A 24,067-nucleotide genomic window follows, 5' to 3' on the forward strand; every position below is an offset into this window, starting at 1 on the left:
ACCATTTTTCAGAAATTGTAAAATGATGGTGAATATATTCCGATATTATTTCTGATACCCTCTTCTACGAAATTGCAAAAAATGTTGTACGTAACTCGTTGCAGAACTCGATTTTTACAGCACTCGTCGTAATTATCCTAGTCGGCAAGCCTCGTAGGATAAATGTACGACTCGTGCTGTAAAAATCATCATTCTGTAACTTGTTCCGTAAACTACTATTATCATCGTCCAGACTGGGAAAAAAAAACTTGTGCGTCTCAATGTGAAAGTCATTATCATTACGCAAAAATCGTGAAAGTGATGTTCGGCGTTAAAAACGGTTTTTTTATTGTGGTATGAAAGATTGTTTTTGCTGCACTGTGAGTAATTGTCATGATTTGGCCTGTATTTTGATGGCACAAAGCTGTTTGAAGGGAACATCATAGTAACCATGATTTTATGTTTTAAGTATGGTTCCCTGAGTCGATATCGAGTAATGGAACATCGACTCATTGAGGGATGCCTGTAGTAACATGTTTTATTGTATCGTTGAAGTATTGTATTTCCATCACTTGCTATATCAAAGTGGAACGTTAGTAGTGAAACGAATCAAAACAGTTTGTGACCAAAATAAAAATGGGTACGACGGTAAGTGATAACTACAAAACTGGGGATATTGCAGGTTCTCACTGAACAACGCTTAAAACGATAGAAATCAGCCCATCACCTTACTACCTTATCTTCGTTTGATCTGTTCAGCCTTCTTCTTCTTCTTTCTGGCGTTACGTTCCAACTGGGACAAAGCCTGCTTCTCAGATTAGTGTTCTTATGAGCACTTTCACAGTTATTAACTGAGAGCTTTCGTTGCCGATTGACCATTTTTGCATGTACATATCGTGTGGCAGGTACGAAGATACTCTATGCCCTGGGAATCGAGAAAAGTTCCTTTACGAAAAGATCCTCGACCAGCGAGATTCAAACCCACGACCCTCAGCATGGTCATGCTGAATTGCTACGCGTTTACCGCTACGGCTATGTGGGCCCCTGTTCGGTTCAGTTTAAGATATTTACAAGAATAAGCTATATTAGTGAATATTAACAGTTGTACACGGCAACTTCCAAATGCAAACCAGAACAATGATGATAACACCTGTGGTGGCTACGCCAATCAATCAGATTGGTGGTTAAGAGTCTCCGGTTGGTAATAAGTTCGTGAAATAATAATGAATCTTCTCTATAATTGTGTGATATGATAATAATGGACGCCTCTACCATGGCATGGTAAGTGATGGCATAGAGTACTTAACAAACATAGTGAACAAAGGGATAGACAGATAGTTTTGCGAATGAGGCATGGATAATAGATATTCAGACGACTATTTGATAGCGAAATCGATTGTTCAATTTGCTGTAGTTATCTGACTCCTTCCTTATATACAACTCATACACAAACATTTTATCACCGCTGTCAAGGATCAATTAAACTAATTGAGTGCAAAATTGTTATTCATCAATAGCAAATTATCAACCAAATAGAAATGACCAAAAATTTTAACTCATTCCGAACGCTGAACCACAATCCAATCGATAACTCCGGAATGACTTTCCACACACAGAGCTCGAGACGTGAGTATTTGTGTCGCTTTTGTGCGGTGTACTTTTCCCTGCAATAACATCACGCCGCCAATCGGACATCTAGGCCACAATCCGTTCCAATCCGTTTGCCATCAGCTTTTACAACACAACCCACCACTTTCCGCTGATAAAATATTCAAACTTGACCACTTTGTTGCCGATTGCTAGCTAGAGCTCCCCTTTTCGTCGCGTCACCTTTCCAGACCAGGTGGGACCCTCCTTCAGCTTCCAGAAACATCATTCGCAGTAGGCGGCGGTAGACGCTCTGTGATTCGCGTGTGCGGTGTAAGGACGATTCGTGACCTACTTTGATTGAGATATCGGGACAGCCCGAACTGGCACAACATCGAGTGAATCAATTCAAACAAATAAAGGCTGACTGGAAGTAAATTGGCACGCTTCTCGCGAGCTGCAAGTATGCCTCCAGTGTTGGGAATCAAAAATCTATGACAGTGGTTTGTTTACACTTCTAAGGAGAGCAACCGGTGCCAGCTTTATCAAAGAAGTCGATCGCGTTCAGAAATAATGCCAAATAGAGCTCGAAAGAAGGAAGGGCTGCACTTTGATCAATGACGAAATATACGTCAAACTCCAATTTAGGCTGCTTTTGGTCCGAAAGTTATATGTACTTCGCGAGTGGACATTATGCCGAAAAGATTCAAGTTCGTGATTGTCGACGAGTTCACGAAGAAGGCCATGCTTCGGCAAAATATCAAGTTTACATCGGAGAATGTGTGAAAAAACTGTATGTATGTAATGTCTGTATTCCCGTTTATTTGCAAATCCATGACACATGAGTAGTCAATCTACGAAGTATACCGTAACTACGCTAAAGCTAACGACTCACAGGTCTAATTATGCGTACCAATTTACTTTTGGTCAACCTTTAAGACACAGACAACATACGCTACGCACTCTTCTGTGGCCTCCGGTCTCTTATGCAGCCCACAGACGCTCAGACGGTTTGACCAACATTGACTCCGCCCCCCAGGTTGATGCTCATGTTGGTGCTATGTTTGACCGTGTGTGATGCTGCTTGACGAACCAATTTGACAGTTTGTGAAACCGATTTGACGGTTGACGAATCGGTCGGCCAAAATCAAACGAGTTTGATTTTGCTCAAACCACCGGTGGGCGGAGCCAAATGTTTGACGAACCGATCGTACCGTCTGTAGGGATGTTGCACGAACATCGACGTCATCATGTCAAATTGAAGCTTCATCGTCCCATGAACTACCGATGCAGATGGGTGGAAAGTCAAAATGCGTGAATTTACGCAGCGTCACGTCGGTGCCATAGTGATCTATCAAATGCGCGCTCTTGAGTTGTTTTTATATAGATAGTAAAATATCGTTTCCAACTATCTCTAACCGTTTTCTTTAGCAAATTCATCAAGGATTCTTTAATTATTCCTGAACCAATTTCTCCAGAAATATCTTCAGAGAATCCATCAGCAGTTTTACCTGTGTTTCAAAAAAATCCATCCATGGATTGTATTTGGATTTGTACTACAGGGATTCCATCAAGATATTTACCAGGAATTTCTCCAGGTTATTCTCTTGTAATATCTTTAGGAATTCTTCCAAAACTCCTTCATGATTCCACCAGGTGTTCGTCCAGAAATTCAATCAAGATTTTGTCTAGTGATTTAACAAGATATTTTTGTAAGAATTCCTTTATAAATTCCTACCGAAAGTTTAACTGAAATTCCTCATGGGATTCTATCAGGAGTTCCTACAAAGATTCCATCAGTGATTCCTCTTAGAATGATGAGTTCTTCTTCTTCTTGGCGTTACGTTTTCACTGGGACAGAGCCTGCTTCTCAACCGGACCAACCGGAAATTTAACCCAGAAACCTTCAGCATGCTTTGTAGCCGCGGACTCTGACCACTCGGCTAAGGAAAGCCTCTAAAATCAGGAGTTATTTTAAAGAATTAAACACAATTTCATCCAGGCATTCCATATGGAGAACTTCTAAAGATTCAATCATAAATTTCATGAAAGTTTCATTTAGCAGTTCCTTCAGGGTTTTTATCTGGACAAGCTCTAGGGATTCTAGTTCCTCTAGGAATACCATCAAGAATTCTTCTGGGGGTATCATCAGCTGTTCGGCTAGGGATTCCACCAGGAATTCTTTCAGGGATTCCATCTGGAATTCCTCCAGAAATTCGATCAGGAATTCTTTCAGGGATTGCACCTAGAACTCAACTAGGGAGTTCAGCAGGGATTCTATCAGGAGATATTTCAGAGATTCCACCTGGAAGTCCTCCATGGACTCTGTCCATCGTTGCTCTAGTTCTAGGAGCTCTTCTCGGGATTTCAACATGAATGCCTTCAATGCTTCCATACAGAGTTCTTTCAAGAATATCATTACAAATGCTTCCAAGGATTCCTTCAGGAGTTCCCCCAGGGACTTCATCAGGGTCTCCTGTATCTATATTATCTGTATTTATGTATCTGCATCTGGATTTTATCGGGAGTACCTTTAGGGCTTTCATCAGAGTTCTTCTGGAGATTTCATCAGGAGTTCCTCCAGAGATTCCATCAAGAGTTCCTTCTGAGATTTCTCCCGGAAATCAAATGTTCCTCGAGGAATTCCATCAATGTTTTTTCAAGAATAGCTATAGATAGGAGTTCTTTCAAGGATTCCATCAGGAGTTCCTATAGAGATACTATCAGGAATACCTTTAGGGCTTCCATCAGAGTTCTTCTGGGGATTGCATCAGGAGTTCCTCCAGAATTCTTTCAGAGATTCCACCTGAATTGCCTCCAAACATTCAATCAGGATTTCCTCCAAAGATTATATCTGGAATTCCTTGTTCCATCAGGACTCCTTCTAGGGATATCATAAAGAATTCTTCTAGATTCTTACAGTAGTTTCATCAGAAATTTCTTCAGGGATTCCATCAGGAGTTCCTTCAGCGATTGTAACTGGAACTTCTCCAGGGATTCCATCAGCAGTTCTTTCAGAGATTCCACCTGGAATTTTTCCAGAGATTCTATCAGGGGTTCCTCTAGGGATTCCATCACTAGTTAATCTACGAATTTCATCAGAAATTCCTCCATCAGGAGCTCCTCCAATAACATATTTAGGATTTCCTCCAAGAAATTCCTCCAGGGTTTCTTCTGAGATTTCACCCGGAATTCCTCAAGAGATTCTATCAGGAGTTCCTCTATAGATTATATCAGGAGTTAATTCAGGAAACTTATCATGAATTCCTCCAAAAATTTCATGTGGAGTTCATCTAAAGATTTCATCGGGACTCCTGATTCTATCAGGAGTTCCTCTTACAATATCTTTATATTCCTCCCTGTAACGATTCCCTAACCTCAAATCTACCTGTCCCACGAATATAAATTCTAGAATTTCAGCAACAAATTTGCATGCAATGAGCAGAGATTTGTTAGAAAGGACGATTTCAATAATTTACTCTTTGATTACTTTTTGATTTATATTCTAAATTTGTCGAAATAGTAATTTTTAGAATCATAGAACAGGTAGAAAATGAGGTTACGATTCGCCATTGATTCCTCCAAGGATTCCATCAAGAGTTCCTCTAGGGATTCTATCAGTAATTCCAATAGGGATTCTGTTAGGAGTACCTTTAGGGCTACCATTAGAGTTCTTCTGAGGATTTCATCACGAGTTCATCCAGAAACTCCACCAAGAGTTCCTTCAGAGATTCCAGCTAGCATTTCTTCCGAGATTCTATTAGGAGTTCCTCCAGAGTTTATATCAGGAGGTCACCTACGACTAACATCAGGATCTTCTAGGGATATCATAAGGAATTTCTCTAGGCATTCTATCAGGAGTTCCAGCAGGAATTATATCAGGAATTCCTCCAGGGATTTCATCAGGAGTTCCTATAGTGATTCCATAGGGAATTATTCAAGGGATTTCATCAGGAGTTCCTCCTATGATTTCATCTGGAGTTCCTGCAAGAATTCTTCTTCTTCTTGGCATTAACGTCCCCACTGGGACAGAGCCGGCTTCTCAGCTTACTGTTCTTATGAGCACTTACACAGTTATTAACTAAGAGCTTTCTTTGCCAAAGTTGCCATTTTCGCATTCGTATATCGTGTGGCAGGTACGATTATACTCTATGCCCTGAGAAGTCAAGGAAACTTCCTTTACGAAAAGATCCTGGACCGACCGGGAATCGAACCCAGACACCTTCAGCATGGCGTTGCTTTGTAGCCGCGGACTCTAATCACTCGGATGGGATGCCTCCAAAAATTCTTCAAGGAATAAATATCTCCAAGGATACTCAAAGGTTATCAGGAATTCCTCCTAAGATTTTTCCGGAAATGTCTCAAGATTTTATCACCGGAATAACTCGGAACTTTTCTCACAAAATATCTTCAGAGATTCTTGGGGGTTTTCAGAAATTAATTCAGCAATTTAACCAAAAATTTCTTATAAAGATTTCACAAGTAATTAGGGAATCCATCAGTATATCCTCAAGTGACTCTGTGAGGAGTTTCTCCTAGGATTCAAAAAAGGAATTCCTTCAGTGATTCCTCTGAGAATTCGTTTATTGAATCCAACAGGATTTGCTTCGAAAATTTCGCTAGGATTTCCTCTAGGCATTCCAACTAAAAACCCTCCAGGAATTTTGGATTCCACCAGAGGTTCATCCATGGATTGGATCTGAAATTCGCCCAGATAATTCTCCATGATTTCCATCAGGAAAATCATCAAGGAATGAGCTGAAATTCTCATAGGGGTTCCACTAAAAATTTTTTTAGAAGCTTCGCCAATATTTTTCCGTTGATTTCACCGGAAATTCAAGAAAATCTTCTGAAAGTTCTTCCAAAACATTCTGGAAAAAATCCTTCGGTTCCTTCAGAGATTTCACCAGTATTTTATCTAACTATTTCTTCCGGAATGGAGTTTTTTTTAAAGAAATTTCGCCATGAGTTCTTCCAGGGTAAAGAATATCAATAGAGTTTCGCTAGAAATTCTTTACCAGAAAAATCTAATACAGCTTCGCCAGAAGTTCTACCAGAAAATACTTCAATGATTTGACTAGGATTTTCCTTTTTCGAATTATTCAGGATTATCCAAAAATTCCTCCACGGTATCAATAAAAATACCACAAGTTCAAATTACTATTTTTTTCTGGAAAACCGAGAGAATCGACCAGCAATTCCACGAAGGGTTGAACTTCAAGTTGAATTCCTTGAAGGATTTTTTGGAAAATTTCTGGAAAAAATCATGGAATTATTTATACTGAAATCATTGGAGGAATCACCAAAGAAAACAATAGAGAAATTCACTAGGGAAATTCCTTAATATATCTTCGTAAGAACTTTTAAAGCAATCCCTGAAGGAGTTTCTACAGGATTCTCTAAGGCAATTCCTGGTGGATTCCTTGGGAAAAACCCTCGAAGATATACTGGAAGGAATTGATGGATAAATTCCTTTAAGAATCCTCGGAGAAATATCCGGTAGATTCTTGAAGTAATTCCTTCAAAAATTTGAGGTAGAATGCCTCGTAGGTTAAGGGATTCAAAGAAAATTCTTTTAAGGAAACACTGGAAGAATTCATAAAATAATTTATTGAAGATTCCCTAGAAGAATCCCCTGAAAGTAACCTGGGGGAACCTCTCGAAAAAATGCAAGCGGAAGCTTTCTGGTGGAATCTCAAGAGGAATTCCTTAATGAATCCTTAGAGAAATTTTGGGTGGAATCATTGTAAGGGTTCCTGAAGTGAATCTCTACATGTATTTTTGTAGGAGTTTTTGAAGAATTTCTAGCGAAAATCGCGTAGGAATCTCTGGAAGAATGTTTGGGTTAATCACTGAAGGATTTTTTGGAGGTATTCCTAGGGAAAGGTTTTTGATGCTTAGGCGAATTCCTGGTGGAATTATTGATGGAATTCCTGTAATAATTTCTTGAGCAATCTCTATAAAAATTTCTAGAGGAATTCCTAGTAAAAGCGCAGGAAAAAAATCCTTATATAATCTGTATAGAATTTCTAGAAGTTTCGATGGAGTAATTCCTAAATACATCTGTGGAGGATATTTTGGAGGAATTCTTGAAGGAAGCATTGAATGAATAAATCTCTCGGAAGTTTTTGGGTAAATCTCTGGAGGACTCTGTAGAGAAAATAACAAGAAAGAATCGCTGAAGAAATTCCTTTTGGTTGAATGTAAGGAGGAGTCCTAGGAGAAGCCCTGAAAAAAGTTCTGGTGAAATCCTTATGGGAAATTCTGGTTATAAATTTATTGAGAAGTATCTGAAATAATTCGTTATGTGATTCCTGAATAATGATATAACTTTTAGAGGAAATAAAGGAATCTTTGAAAAATTGTGATAGCAATCTCCGGAAGAATTCTTGAAGTCAGCCTTGAAGTAAACTCTGAAAAATTACTGAAGAAATCACTTGAGGATTTTTTTTTTTTTTATCTTTGAAGGAATCTGTAGAGGAAACCCTTAATAATTAGCAGAGGAATCTTTGAAGGAACCTCTGGAAGAAAGCCAGCCTGAAGAATTTTCCTCGGAGGATTTTCTGGGTAAATCTGTGGATAAATTTCTAGAGGAATTGATGATGAAATTCCTGGTAAAATCCCAGGAAGACTTTCTGGTGGAATCCCTAGTATAATCAATGGTTCTGGAAAGACTTCAAAGTAGAATAACTAGAGAAAACCGCTATAGACTCCGGATACAAACTTTAAAGTCATTCTCATATTGATGACTGCTCAGAATAATCCCCGATAGAGATCCCTCATAATTTAAGAGTTCTGCCGGGATACTTCGTGCGAATTGTAATTGTAATTCCTCCTCAATGTCCAATTCTTCCGGTATTTAAATTGAAAGTTTTGCTCTTTTTCACAACGATTATTGCCATAGAAATATTCACCCCCACAGCCACAGAAATCGAAAAAAATAACAATCACATATTCACTAGGCTTGGCGAGAGCATTCAAAACATGCGAAAAAATTTGGTGTTGCTGCAACACACTTTGACAGTCGGTCAAACGGTTGCAGCAACATAAATCGGTTTGACTAACTTGGGGGCGGAGTCAATGTTGGTCAAACCGTCTGAGCGTCTGTGGGTTGCATTAGTCGTCGTCGTCGTCGTCCTGCTGCGTCCTCAATATTAGTAATGGATGACACAATAGCGACGACAACGACATCAATAATGATGATGATGATGATGGGATGGTGTCGGAAAAACCAGAGCAAACACGAGGGACAACAACCTTATGGTCTCGCCGATAGAGGCCGATAGAGCAGACTATCGATACCAGACGGTTTGGATGACATGATGGACGACACGAGGCAATACTTCAGCTATTTACGTCAAAATGACGCGCGTAATACCTACCGCCACGCAACGCCTATTCTAACGTACAGTCGCCAAGTAGGCCGCGAGGCACCATATTTTGAGTTGTTTGTCTATGATATGTGGTGAATCGTGATCATGACCACCACTATTTACGATTTAATGATGACACTTGGTAAAGGGTACAATTTATCCTTCTAAGGTTATATTGTTGGAAAGGTTTGGTACTTTGACACATATATTTCCATGAATTGGGTGATGTGCGTATCCAACGTATTCAGCTTCGATCAGCGAGAACCTGCAGTTTTACCAGTATTGCAGTGAATGAAGCTGATACAAACCGATGTCAAACAATTCTTTCACAAAACGGCTTTCGCATTGTACAATAACCTTTTGATAGAGCTTGATCGTCTTTTTGGAAATAATGCAAAGAAATTGCATCTTGCCGTATTCTCAATTCGTCGTAAAGTTTTCTATTCTGTCGCAATCGGTTTTCAGATTCGTCTCACAACTTACGGCTCACTGTGATATAGTGAGTGCTCAAAATACAGCACATTAATGCTATGTTGCAGGTAAGTTTAAATTTGAAACGACGAATAATAGCGCTTGCGACAAAGTAGAACGAAACCCTATAATGCAATGTTTCAGGCGGAAAATTAGCCTACAATTTGATGTGTAGGTTGATGAGTGCTATTTTTAGGTGTATTCAATTTCACAAAACCAATTAACCAATTAACGGGTTTCGACCAGAGCACTTAAAAAGTATGTGTTTCGGAATTACTTTATCGATAGAATCCAAATCAAATGCAACCCATTCCGTCTTCCGTAAAATTATTCTGGAGGTGAAGCGCTATCCGATGGTTCTTCATTTAATTCTGAATTTGATCGCTAGGTAACGCTTGTGAGCAATGAAACCAAAGACAAATTAAAGACCTCCATGTCCCTAGCAGTTGCCCAAAATTTTATGGCTCATAAGGTAATCTAGAGTGCCGTTCAAAGTGTACTGCGATCTGTCAAACTTGGGTACCTTTTGCACTACCGAGGGACCAAATGCAGTACTAGAAGTGGTACCCAATCTGAGCCCGAGTGTGACGGACCTGATGAAACTGTTTCTTTTGTTTTGCAGATATCTCAGGAAACTGTCCATTTAGAAAGCTGGTATCTTGTTCAGTAGCTCAAGGGCTGTAATAATCTTCGCAAATTTCGAATTTCAAGGCTTAAATAAAAATAGTCTATGAGCTACTGAACAACTCTGTCGAAGACGCCATGTTTTGAATCTTGAAATCTGTATCCGCAAAACAAAAGTTGCATGCTCGTTAGCGCCGCCTGTTGGCAAAAACTCAAATTTCTTGGCTCAAACAACGATAGCCCTTGAGTTATTGAACAACTTTGCCGAAGACTTTTTAATCTCCTTGGATATCTGCAAACCAAAAATGTCATGCATACTAGCGCCGCCTGGTGGCAAAAATTTGAATCAATTGGCATTGAAACAATGACAGTCCAACAGAACACAGTGAACACATTTCCATGTGAACTTTCATGATTATGAACGACAGTATTTTCGTTTGTAATTCTCAAATGTATTTTCGTTTTGTAATTCTCAAATTAATGACGGATCCTGATTCCTTAAGCAGATTCTAAGACAATAAAAATAATATGTGGAAATGTGTTCTTTAAGTTATGCCAAATGACCATTATGTCTTTTGTAGGGAATAACAGGGGGACTTCAAATAATAGGCACGGTTTAGCAGAAAACGAAAGGCTATAATTATTTAGGTGTTCACATAACGTTAAGGCTCAAGAATCTATCTTTCAAAAAATCCATCAATAAATTCACTTTCTTTCTCGCGTCGGAAATAAACAGTCAACGGAACATCATCTTCTTGACTCAACCCAGCATACTGAAAGCACGACTCGTCAAACTTGACGTCTCAAAAAACTGTTACATGTCGTGCCACCGGGTCCTAGATACATTGCAAATTATAACGAAGTTACATATAACGAAACCGTATTCCATTTTACATTACTTTTTTCGCACAAAAACATAATCCAACAAAGAGGCAACAACGCATCCTTTAACAATTTAATATTTCATGTTTGGTTAGAAATGTTCTTCTTGATCGATCTTTCACATGTCTGACGTTTCGCTAAACTAAGGCAAATATTTTTGTAAATTTTTGCTGTGTTAATTTGAGATGTAATCGTTTTGTGCATTTGTTCAAAAATTCGACAGTTGCACTGCTGCAGCGGCCAAACCTGTTTGATACAATCTGGATAGAGTTAGAGCCGATGAAATTTGTTGAGGCGATTTTGAAATCATTTAAAGTACATAATATGAAACATTATGATGTACGTTTCTAGCTCCGCTAACAGATGATCTGGAACGACTCGCAAACTGGCGGACACCAAAAATATTGCGGCATACTAAAACAAAAAGACATCAAAAATTGCGTTCAGAATCATCTAAGTAACTACAGTTATCGATTTATCTTTTCGCTCATAACTTCAGCGGATCAATGTTATCGATTGCCGCCCTCATATCAGTTGGAAACAAAAAATATCTAAAAAATAATAACGGCCCTAATAACTCAAATAATTTATGCAATCGCCTGCCACGATTATTACTACGCCTCGAATGATAACAGTTTGATCGCCAATACGAACCGTTATTCCTTTCTCTAGCCTTTACAGGTCTTCAATAAGAGGTGCAAGAATTTTGTCGTAGTCGTGCAATTTAGCATCAATCGATTTTGCGTAGATGAGCGGAAACACTGATTTGGTTGAAGCGTTGAATCCCTTGGGTAGGTTATGAACTTTGAAATAAATTGCAAAAATTTTGTGATTGTGATTGATGATTTTCTTGAACTCAAAGCAAGGTTCTACAACATCTTCGTAAATAATTATTCGAAGAGCATCTGGAAATCTTTTGAAATATTTGTACTTTTTAAAGATTTTCCCGTCAGAACATTATTGGTATAACCCAGATTGTAAGTAACACGATACATTCTGATTGCATTCTGTTATGGCTAATCTGTTCTCTGGATAGCGAATATTGGTTTTCAACGACTTGGCATGTTTCTAAAAAAAGGATTCAATAAATTACCATGGTGGATACTTCTCTACCCATAACGAACCATTTACCTTCCTTTCCACTTAGCATTATTGTTTGAGGCTCAGGCGTTGCGCCGATAAATTTATTAAAAAATTCAAGCTGTTTTGTAGGTGGATTGATCGCTCCGGTGGAATATAGGATGCATAGCGATCAATGAAGGTGGATACTTTGTGTTGGACGTAGCTATTGATTTGATTGATTAAAGATTCGCTAAATTTTATTACTTCCTGTATTTTTGTTTTTGTAAATGAAACGTCTGCTTTTGGCCGACAAACTGAAATTGCAGCAAATTCTCTTATGGATTGTATAGTTCAATATCCAGTCATTAACAAAAGAGTCATCTGTTTGTTATGCAGCATCGATCTGGGTTTTAATTTTTGGCAGATGTTCCTGTGGTTCTAAGTTTAGAAAAGTTGCGATCTGGTGTTTTGGCGAACGATATGTTGCTTTTGGTAACGATATGTTGCTTTAAGTTCCCAAACGTTCTATAACTCATCCGACACCCGAGTGTTTAATGCAGCTAAAATGGACAAAATTCTTATCAAAACTGTAGTAGGTAAAAAGAGTACATGAAGCGGAATACAAATAAACAAATTACCATATCTGCATAATCCATGACTGAAACTCAATCCGATGGTCAACGAAGAACAGTTCAGTAGTTACCACGGTAAAAAGAAGCAAGGTATTATACTCCGAAAAATGACGTTTGGCAGTGACGTAATTCCTATCGCAAACTCGAACGGGTGCAAAAGAAAGCAAGGCTTGCTCTCTTTTACTATCCTGTAAGCCTCATGCTTGACGATAGGAATGACGACATATGTTTTGATTGAAAATCGTTGTTTACACGTGGGAATATCCAGACAACCAGAAATCGCATGAAAGTTCACGTTACAACTCGTTTATTCATACTAATTACATCAAATCCGCAAAACACTGTGGATAAACTCGTCAGATTGATGAGTTTCCTCGCATAAAACACTTCTTTTCTGAGTTTATTTGTACATTTCGATTCGTCCCGTACACTCGTACAAAGTAAGTCGAATCAATCCGTAGCAGCTGTCAAATCAGCATTTGTTATCATAAGTTAAGTCGCATAAGATCAAAGGTTAGTTCGGTAGAATATTCATACATTCGCATTGTATGTTATTATTCATCACATAATATATGCACGCATATTGCCTCCACTTTTGTACGTAGAAGTGCTTTTCGCGACATCTTATAAGTGATATTTTGCACATATAAAGCCTCCAGGTGATTTCGTTATACGTACATTTTGGTTGTCAGGGTAGCCTACCTTGTTGTGTCTACCGTGAGTAGTTACTGATTGCATAAACAAAAAGGAATCAAAACAAAAAGCTTGCATAGAAACTTGTACATAAGGTTAAACGCTTTCAGGAGCTTAATTCGAAAACGAGGTCAGAAAAAAAGTTGCATTCTTAGGTATGTGTGTGGATGGATGAAAAAAACGACGGTCGGGAGTGTTTGAACTGATCTGTTCCCGATCATTCAGAAAACGAAGTTTAGAGCGGACGGAAGTAAAACATCGTTACCGCAGTTATATTTTTCGGTTCACCAGAATGAAGAAGAAAAGTTATCACAAAAACCTGTTTTACTAAGATGAATTTTCAAATGTCACCGCAAGCCCTCGACATAACCTTCAACAATTGTTTACAATAAAAACATTTCAACGCATCCACCATATTGTTTTCCCATCCAGTCCTAAAAATCATCAAATACGCTATGAAATCAGCATATACCGTTTTGATTCATATTACGGACACTTAAGGCCTCTGAGAAGTATAGCACAGCATAGAGCATTCAAAATAAATCATTCTGTATGATTCCTCAGCGTTATCGAGCGCCGGAAACCCTTTACTTTCGAATCGTGGGTGAAGAATACGCTTCTGCAACTTGAATAATTGTAAATAAATCGAGATGTATAGACTTTTGATGATTCTTATTCCGGACGAGTCTTCACTTTTGCCTCATATTCCGGACACTTTGATTCGAATTCCGGACATCTCATGAAAATCATTAATAGAAAAGTCAAATCATCAAATGAAATTGTTAAACCACTAAAGAGACGTCTAAGGCAATTGTGCATTATAAATTTGCATAGATGTTTATCAAAATAGCTTATTAAAACGAGCCTCGAAATTTTGAACTTTCGAACGGCAAAAAATGAAACATTTCGTGTAAAATGTTTCCCATACAAAGTAGAGTGTCCGGAAATAAAATATGTCCGTAATATGAATCAAAACGGTACTTACGAATAAGCTCTCCCAAATCAAGATTCTCTTTGTTTTTTTAAGCTTTTTGAGAATATTTTGGAGATAGATTCCATTTTAAATGCCTTTTAATTCCGTTCAAACGTTTCCTTCCACGAGCAAAACACGGTCGACTAGCGCGGCACTGAGAGACTTTGTTTTGACATTTCTACTCGACAGGCTGGTTTGCTGCAACCCCCTGCACTGAGCGAAATCTCTCTCCTTGAATTGAATGATTTGTAATTCACATGACTTCAAATCTTCATCTCCCTTATTTTGAATGAGTATACAACAATATGATGTATCCAACGCGTATCGAACAAAAATCATCCAATTCGGCGATGACTTCTTGTATATTTCCATATGACAACAAGCATATGATTAAATTATGATAACGAATATGAATAACATCAATCTTAAGAATGAATTTAATTCCTTCCATGTCCCAAATCAATAATCATACATTCACTGTCCGAAACGTCATACAGGAGACTGACGGTAAACCGTAAACAATACAGAATCGTTCTTTCATTCCATAGCTTAAGTATGGCGGCAGCAGCGTGGTCAGCTACAAATTTTCCCGGATTTTAAAGGTAAATTGCCGTTTTTGGAAGAATAATCAAAAATTATCCTTATTAGCAGCATTCGTTTACTACTTAGGACTTGATTCGACGGATCCAAACCCGAGTCCAAACCATCAATCGCGTGTACCAAAGGATTTCAGTTCCATAGTCCCCAGTACTCAGAAAGAACGTTGTTGGCAGGTGTCTTTTTCTTGCAGTGAACGACGATGATTGTTTTTTTCTTGATAATAAAAGGCATAGTAATGGATATTAAACCAATGTGTGGCACTTACTTATTTTCGATTGGAAATCTTTTAAATTTTCAACTGGTATGCAATCGGGTTTTTTTTACATTGACGAATGATAATCATTCATTTTGAGACATCCGTTGGGAGGATAAAAATCATTGTAACATTGGATGATTTTCATTTGGTATGATTTGTAAACAGATGATTTTGAAGAGGATGAAAATCATCATGATTGCGTCTGAAAATAGGTATGGGGCTCGGATGAGGCAAATATCATTCAATTCATGGCGGGTGATTTCGTTCAGTGTGAAGAAAGCGCTAGTTTTCGAAGCCTACCACCATATGTGTGGCGCTAGTGCTGGAGTAAACAAATTTAGGCTTTGCTTGGCTTACCAATCTCGGCTTCTTTTAACCGAGGTCCGCACAGTAGAGTGGTCGTCAAATAAATTTCCTGGGATCTCAGGAAATAAAAGCCGAGTATCAGTAAATCCTGCCTCGTTGCTAAACAACCAGATTCCAGACATATTGTTAACTGAGTCTCGGTTAAAATCGGAAACTGAGATTCACACAGTCGAGCTCGTGAAAAAAATCTATTAGGGGAAGTGGTGGTAAAATGAACACCGGGAAGTGGTTGTAAATGAACACCGAGCATAAATCGGTGTGTTCGGGTTGATATGGAGGTCAACTGAACTGAAAATGTCAACAAAAACTAAGAATTACGAAAATCACGTTTGACAATTAGAACTGACGTAACTTTTCGCTCGGAGGACTTTAGGTTTTTCAGTGAAGTGAATATCGTTATGTTATGATGTCAATTCTGATATTTTTAAATTTCTTTTTAAATGGTTTACAATCCTTAATGGATATATTTTCGGATATGCAATGAAAATTTTTAATAAATATTTATTTTGCTCACGTTTTTCGCATGATGTTTATTTTACCACCAACAGCTTTTCATTTTACCCACATAGTGCAGGTAAAATGAACATTTGCATCGTTTTTTGCTAGCGATAAAAATATGTGAAAATTTAGCTATTTTAGTCTGAATTCGTGTCGCTGCTTTAGATAACATCACTACCTTTGATGTTGTGCGATAGAACTATAGAAATACCTCGTTTTTCTATTAGAAACAAGATGATATCCTTAAGGTGTTAATTTTACCACCCCTTCCCATACTAGTTGGCCCGGCAAAATAGGATTGCCCAGTAGGACGTGCAGTAGGCTTCGCAAAAATTCTTTTACATTACTGCGATGTAATGATGTAATGTAAAGAACAGACATTGAGGCTCGAACAAAATTTCTTATGTGTAAAGGTTAGAGTCAATCATCAGCGCCGCCAACGCAGACAGCCCGACATACAAACTCGTTTCGACCACAAGATGGCACTAGTGAACGCAGGGTGTCGACTACCTGGAAAAACCTGGAAAGTCAGGGAATGTCAGGGAATTCAATTTTTGACCTGGAAATTCAGGGAAAGTCAGGGAATTTCACTTGAGGTCAGGGAAAAAATATCAATACTACAACATCAAACGAGTTGAATGTCTGAAATGATATTGTCAGGCTAAGTCAGCAATACGATATCTATATAAATAAAAATGGAGTGGTGTTTGTATGTCACGAAATGGCTTCCGAACGGGTCAATCGATTTGAATGATTGTTTTTCCGATTTGTTCGTCAAGTGTTCCGACGTGTTTGTGTGTATAAAATTCCCAGGATATTCACCGGGAAAGTTGGAAAAACGAGCGTGAACGGAACTGTCATTTTGTATGGGACGATCCATAGCGTTTTTCAACAGCCTACTTGATGGCAAGACGAAGTTTGCCGAGCCCACTAGTGTGGAATAAAGAGGGTAAAGAATCTTTCAAAATTGCAGCCATTGAGGAAATGCTCTTATGCATAATAGAGTAAACTGTACTTTACTGCTTATATTTATCCTCAGAATCAAATTTTCTGAATTGAAAAATATCAACAGTCCGAACAACTTCTTCTAAATTGGCGTGGATTGCTTTAAAAATAATTTGTCGTTAAGTTTCCTAGATCAACTAATTGCCTAGTTTGGCGCATTTAGCACAAAATCTTGAAAAAAATGCAGTTTACTACATCAAATTGTATCAATCCTTACAAGTTTACTCAAAATATCGAGTAGAACTTGTAAAACTAAGTATAGAGAAAAACCAATAAGGATTCTCGTATTTAAGTGATGATGAATAAAAGCCGTATCTCAAAATTTCAGGATCAGAAATCTGATGAATCAAACAATAATTTATTTGAAAAAAAAATGGTTGCTGGCTGGTGGTGATCAATCGATCGTTTTTTCAACTTTAAACACTGTTTGGTTTTCTAGTTTTTTGCTCCTGATGATGGTACAATTTTTCGGTTCAATGTTCTGCATGAGAAAATAAAAAATAAATGTCGAAAATACGTATGTTTCAGATATTAGGATATGGACAGGATATTTCTTTTTTTTTTTTTGTTCCAACTTATTTCTGAAAATAGTTTGTTCAGATTGTAGCGCCTTTCTTCAGGATTTTTATCAGGAGCTTTCTTATAGATATGACCAGTTTTTTTTTCTTACGATTTACCCAGGATATACTCTAGAAATTCTAAGAATGCCTCTCCAAATTTCTTGATTTATTTTAATCCAGAACATAATTGAAAAGCAGAAAATTCAGGAATATTGTTTGAAATAATCTGCTCAACAAGCTGTTGAGAACCCAACCCATCACATTTTCAACGCGAATGGTTGTCAGGTTCTCTAGATCTGTGAGCTTGAAAATTCGAAATATGGCTTTGTTGATAATCACCTTAAATTGAAGATACAACGAAGCCACATCTCAAATTTTTGAGAGCAAAAATCTCGTGGACCAAGTAATCGTTCGCTCTGAGAATTGGATTGATTGAACATCATCAGCGTGTGACCAATCGATCATGTTTGGAGCATGAACAGCTGTTTGGTTCTCTAGATTTGTGCTTTTGAACATTTTAGGTGTGGCTTCGTTGCATCTTCATCTTAAGAATACTTAGATAAACTCCTTGAGGAGAAAACCTAGGCGTTATTCATATCGGAATCCTAAAATCATACCTTAAATAAATTACATGTAACTAATCATCGAAAAGCATTATTAAAAATATTCTAAGAAAAAAATATGAATACATTTTGGGAAAAACTCTATGTGATTCCTGAAAAATATCTTAAGACGTATTCTTGAAACAATCCTGAAAAATCCAAATTCTATTCTTGGAGAAATTCAAGATTGAAAGAAATACTCTAAAATTTTTTAGAAAACTCTGGAGATAAGGAGTTTTTAGGAGAAATCGTCAGATATACTTTACTATCTGTAAAATTATGTTTAAGAATTTCAAGAGGAATTTCTGAGAAATCTATGTGGAATTTCTTGAAGCCATTCTCCAAAAAAGTTTTTTGGCATTGGCTAGAATTTTACCTGGAAAAAGTAATAGCCAAATTTCATGATAAATTTCTTGCCCTTCAAAAGCATGGTGGATGATTACGATAGTGTTGCTTCTTATATAAAGAAGTTGTAATAAGGTATAATCAGGAAAGGGTCCAGAATTGTCGTTTATGCCTGAAATTTGTGAAATTATATTTGAGGTAGTTCAGTAACCGAGTACATCTTTGATCAATTGCTCAGTTTAATCATATCAACTTGAATAAACGCTAAAAATGTTATCTGACAAATATAATTCAGTAAAGTAATAGCTTTTCTTCAGTTTATTCATACGACCTAGTATGAATAAACAGAATATTAGTATGATGTGTATGTTAAAATTTACATCATGCAAATTTTCGGATATGTATCTTTCTTGGATTACTAATTTTGGTTCAAATTTATTAATTGAGTGGCCTGAAATTTTTCTGGAAAACGACTGGAAGGCCAGGGAAAGTCAGGGAATTTTATTTTCAATATTGAGTCGACACCCTGTGAACGTCAATATACATTAGCACACAAAGCAACGCTAGCGGCATGTAGCAAATTTTGATGGTGACACTAGCGCCAAAATGTATAAAGCGGCAAAATTGATGCCCCACTAGGGCGGTTCAAAATCTAAAAATGTTTGAAAATCCAATCTCCCATGTGTTTCTTACCATCCTTACCATAAAAATAGTGTTTTGTGAAATTTTCAGCTTTCTAGGTGGTGATTTGAAGGTGGCCAAAGACATTGTAGGTTTATATGGAAAAAACTATGGAGACATTTTGAGAAATGTTCCAAACACGCTAGTACTGTAATGTAAGTATAAAATTATTATCCCATAGTAAAAACTCATTCTTAAAACCATAATAAAGAAATTTGCTGAAGAGAGAAATACAATCCGACGGATAGCAGAAGAGATATTCATGAATTTGTTTGCTATTATTCAGCTTAATATGGGATTATAGCCCTGTATACATGTACAACAATCCCAAACAAAATTAGCTCAAAAAGGATTTGTTTCTTCAGCAACATCCTTCATTGAGGTTTAAAGAATGAGTTTTCAATATGGGATGGTAAGTTTCTTCTTAAATTACTGTACTAGCGTGATAGGAACATTTCTCTAAATTTCTCCATAGTAATTTCCATATAAACCTACATTGTCTTTGGGCCACCTTAAAATCACCACCTAGAAAGCTGAAAATTTCACAGAACACTATTTTTATGGTAAGGATGGTAAGGAACATATGGGAGATTGGATTTTCAAACATTTTTAAGTGTTGAATCGCCCTAATGCCCCACTATTCTGACGACAGCGCCGCGTAGCAGGAGCATAACAACATACTTTGAAATGACCCGTACAAAGTTTTACACACGCTGACGATAAAAGATGAACGTCTGTTCTCTGTGATTACATCAAATTGACATTCCCTGTTTGCTCAACTTTCTCGGTGTTTTCTCACAAATATTATTATGCACAAACACGTCGGAGCCCTTGCGGAAAACAGTGGTGAAATTCCGTTGACCCGTTTTAAAGCCATTTCTGTACATACAAACACCATCGTTTTCGTGTGATTTAACATGTAAAATCCCATTTGTTGTTCAATACATCTTCTAGAACACGTTTTTGTGTTGGTCCATCACTCACATCATGTGTTATTTATTTACAACATAAGCATGAGCTGCTAGGCATTAGCATAGATGACCGTATAATTCGTACTTTCTACTCCGTGATTGACTTGAACAATCGGAATTGCACAGAGTACCAATGAACGGGGCTTGGGATTAGCTAACCATTCTCAATGTGCGAAATTCGAGAATTTAAAATATAATAAAGTCAATAAAAGCGTTGGCCACGTCCTTACGGTCATCGAGGGGGGGGGGATGTTAGTGTTGCTACCGGTGTTACTAGAGACCGAGATCACAAGAAGGATTTTTGTTAGAGGGAAGATTCAAGAAATTACATGATCCGGATTCACCTTGGTTAGTGATGCGAATCATGAACTATTGATTTGGATTATAATTATTCTTATGACATCATTATAAACGTAGACAAATGTATGTCGACACCTGTGGTGTCAAAATAATAAAAAATATCGTTAATTGAAAAAAAAAAACTTTCTTTTAATGAATATTCTTGATAAAAGTTTTTGCCGACATACGGAGTGACGAATAATTCATTATTTATGTATTTAGTTCACAAAACTTGCAAATTTTACTATGTTAACCACTGTTATAAGTTGATAACGCAAAAGTCTACAATTTCCGTATACCTGGCCACGTCTTTTTATATCATAGCTTTTATATCGTAATATTCCATTCATTTACGTAGGGAAATACGTGGAACCAAACCTGCGTCCATGAATGATGAAGATCTCAAAAATTTTCGAAAAAGTATACGTTTTACACTTAGAATTTCAACATATTTATTTGATTATTGCGTAGCAAAAGATAAAAGGAACATTCTCACCGAGTCTCTTAACTTGTCTTCATAAAAAGCTAATCAGTTGCAGCTGCCAGAGGAAACTTCGTTCAACTCATCGTAGACGATTCGAATTTTGATTTTTTTGATTTCACGAAAGTACTTTTTTTCACATGTATTTTAAAACTATTCAGTAAAATTCAGTACACTTTCGAATAAACACAGGTAGGGTAGATGTGCCAATAGTGGAGGTACTAAGCACTGTTGAAGTTTATTCAACCCCCTAAATTTTAGAAGCGCAATCAATGTTCATGTTAATGTTGTAACGGAAAGTAACGACCATTAACTTAATGAGAAAAATGATTTCATCGCAGTAATCCACGGCATGTCAGTGAAAAATAATACCTCCACTATTGGTACACTGTTCCTTTAGTTGCGGTATATTTTTAATTTGTGCTCCTATAGTTGCGATATCCGTGGTTTTCTTATGGGATCCTCCACTATAGGAACACTTTACCGTAACTATTGGTACAAGCAAGAACAGTTTTAGCAATTTTAGCGATATTTCATCAGTTTTAAAGCAATTTGAACGCTCTTTTCAACTATTCCGTGTATCAACAAGCCAGGACGTCGATTGGCAGTGTCGGTTCTGTGGTTAATGTAACGAAATCAGTGAAAACGACACTACCGCAACTATAGGAACACCCACAACTAAGGGAACACTTACCCTATTACAGTCAATTAAATGTTAGCCTAAAGGCAAAACTATGAAAAAATTACTATCAAAAAAATTCGAGACAGTAGCAAATTAACGACCAGTCGCTAGCAAGGCTTACTGCGATCTCCATCATGTGTTATTCAGTTATAACGTTTATTAGGTCTACAATGGGGCTTTGTACTGTATCGATTTTATATGGGATTTTGACGTTTACTGCCCTTGTTGTTTATTAATTTCATGGGAGAGTAAAAGAGAAAGACTGATTTTTGTGCAGAGCCCCATAATGTTCATGGTAATATGACATGGTACAGGCTGCTCTGTTCATTGATATGTCGATATGCTCATTATCAAAGGTTACCAAACCAGTTTAAAGTGATTCAGAATAATTTGGAAGCTCCAATTGAAGTTTCCATGTTTATAACTTTCTTGGTATCGGGCTGGTTTTCAATCTAGTATTAATTAAAAACGTGTTTTTCGTATCTGTCTCTCTGCCATCTCGATGACCTCTTCAATATCGAGATGTGGAAATTTGACTGTATACCATTTGATGAATCATTTAGACTAAAGAAATTGTTTTTTGATAAAAAAAAAACAAATCAAAGTCGTTCAGAAGCAGTCAGCATTACTCACACTTTAAAGTTCATAAATCACCTAACAAAAAACCACGCGTCTCCATCCCCATTTGAACTCACCTTCAACGAAGCTGCAACCGTCTCATTAATCACACCACACCTCAACGCGTTCGCAAGTGTCAGTCAGCTCAGCAAACCCCCTTCTTTCTTCTTTCCACACGTTAAAATCCTGCAAGCATCCAAAATCTCGTTCTGCAACCACCAACCCCAAAAAAGCAAGAGCACTGATGCCAAACCGTGTTATGTAGCTATTACCCAACTTCTTCCCGAAACGGCCTTCACCACACACCAGCTTCAGCAACGACTCTTCTTCCACGGTCGCCTTCAACTACACCTTCAACTTCCTACTTTTCGCGAGATATCCCAGCTGGCCGTGGCCTGGTTCTTCTTCTGGTGTGTTTGCACTCAGCAGCCTCCTGCGATTACATAACCGCTTGCTCGCTCCCGTGTGCACCGCGCCCAGGTGTATTCTTCCACGAACTAGGTCGGCGGTTCTTCACTTGATACTGCTTTCGGACCTTGAGTGAAAATGGATGGAATCGATTACGACACAGAATTTTGCGTGGAATTTGGGGTTTTAAAGGTGCTGCGTGGTTTCACTGTCAAGAAGCTGTTTTAAGGGGTTAACGAATCTTTTACACTTTGATTGACGGGTTCAGCACTTGTTGTTTCTTCTGTCTGGCACGCGATTGTAAACTTCGCTGACTTGGCGTGGGTTTCTACAATTGGCGGTTTAACAATTCACCAGAACAACCACTCTGTTGAGCTTTTGTCGACGCTTTCACTGTATTCGGTGGGATTTGTAACAAACGGCTCCGACAGCTTCGATAAACACAGTAGGCTTCGAACAATTGCCTCACGACACGAAATCTACGTTATTTATGCTGCTAATAATCCAATCGGCAACGGTCGTAGTAGATAACGAAACGGACGCGACACTTTCTTCCCATGCAAAACTCGCTCACAAAGGGAGGATGAAGAACTGTGCGCCTTTCCGTTTCCCGTTCCGTTCTTCGCTGAAGCAGCCTACTCTTCCACCACACTTCTGTTGCTTCTCTTCTCAGCCGCCGCCTCCTGCGACGATAACAATAACACACCGAAGCTAGACCCGAACAGTAGGCGATGACAGAATAGTTTTCCGGCAATGGCGAATTCCTCAACGCTCTTCACAAGAATTCCTCCCGAATGGAACGGGTTTTGTGTTTCGTGCAAACGGCACAACTTCACAACGCTACGGGGACAGAGCCTAGACAGTTACCGGACCGTTACAGCGGACACGGCGGTAAAAGGAAACGGCGGAAATGGGCGCGGATCTAACCTCACCTTTCACCTCTTCTGCTCAACACTTGGACAGATAAACGGCGCGGCGGATATTCCAGAACCGGTCGCGTCAAGAACCTTACGGGCCTAGTGCTGTAACCGTTCTCGTTCGGCAGCTTGTAACAAACTGAACCAGAGGCCCCTAACCCATTCGAACCTGACTGAGCCCGTAAGGTAAGGCCAGCTAGTAAAACTTTTTCTAGCGGCGTGAGTGCCATCGGGCGACGGTGGGGAACTCAAACGAGTCACGTGGAACGGTACGCGCGTTTGCGCTCAACGACGTGGGAACTCAGCTGCCGTCGTTCGTTTGGGTTGAATGACGCGCCTGGATGGTCGGGGAGCTTTTGCTCGCACACGTGTGGAATGGTAGCCAGTTGTTGCAGCCGACGACGACAACGATGACGGAAACTTACGCAATGACAGTACTCTGTTCTAGGAATTTTTGGGGGA

At 38.3% G+C, this 24,067-nt stretch overlaps 1 protein-coding gene across 1 annotated transcript in view; it reads right to left on the reverse strand.

Moving 5' to 3' along the window:
* Positions 1–23,774, reverse strand: part of LOC5571800 (frequenin-1) — a 592,818-nt gene extending 569,044 nt beyond the window's left edge. The window contains exon 1 of the mRNA XM_001659880.2: positions 22,358–23,774. The gene's annotated coding sequence lies outside the window, so the exon portion shown is untranslated. The remainder of the gene's footprint in view (positions 1–22,357) is intronic.
* Positions 23,775–24,067: the final 293 nt, after the last annotated feature.

Source organism: Aedes aegypti, chromosome 1, assembly GCF_002204515.2.
Source record: "Aedes aegypti strain LVP_AGWG chromosome 1, AaegL5.0 Primary Assembly, whole genome shotgun sequence".
NCBI lineage: Eukaryota > Metazoa > Arthropoda > Insecta > Diptera > Culicidae > Aedes > Aedes aegypti.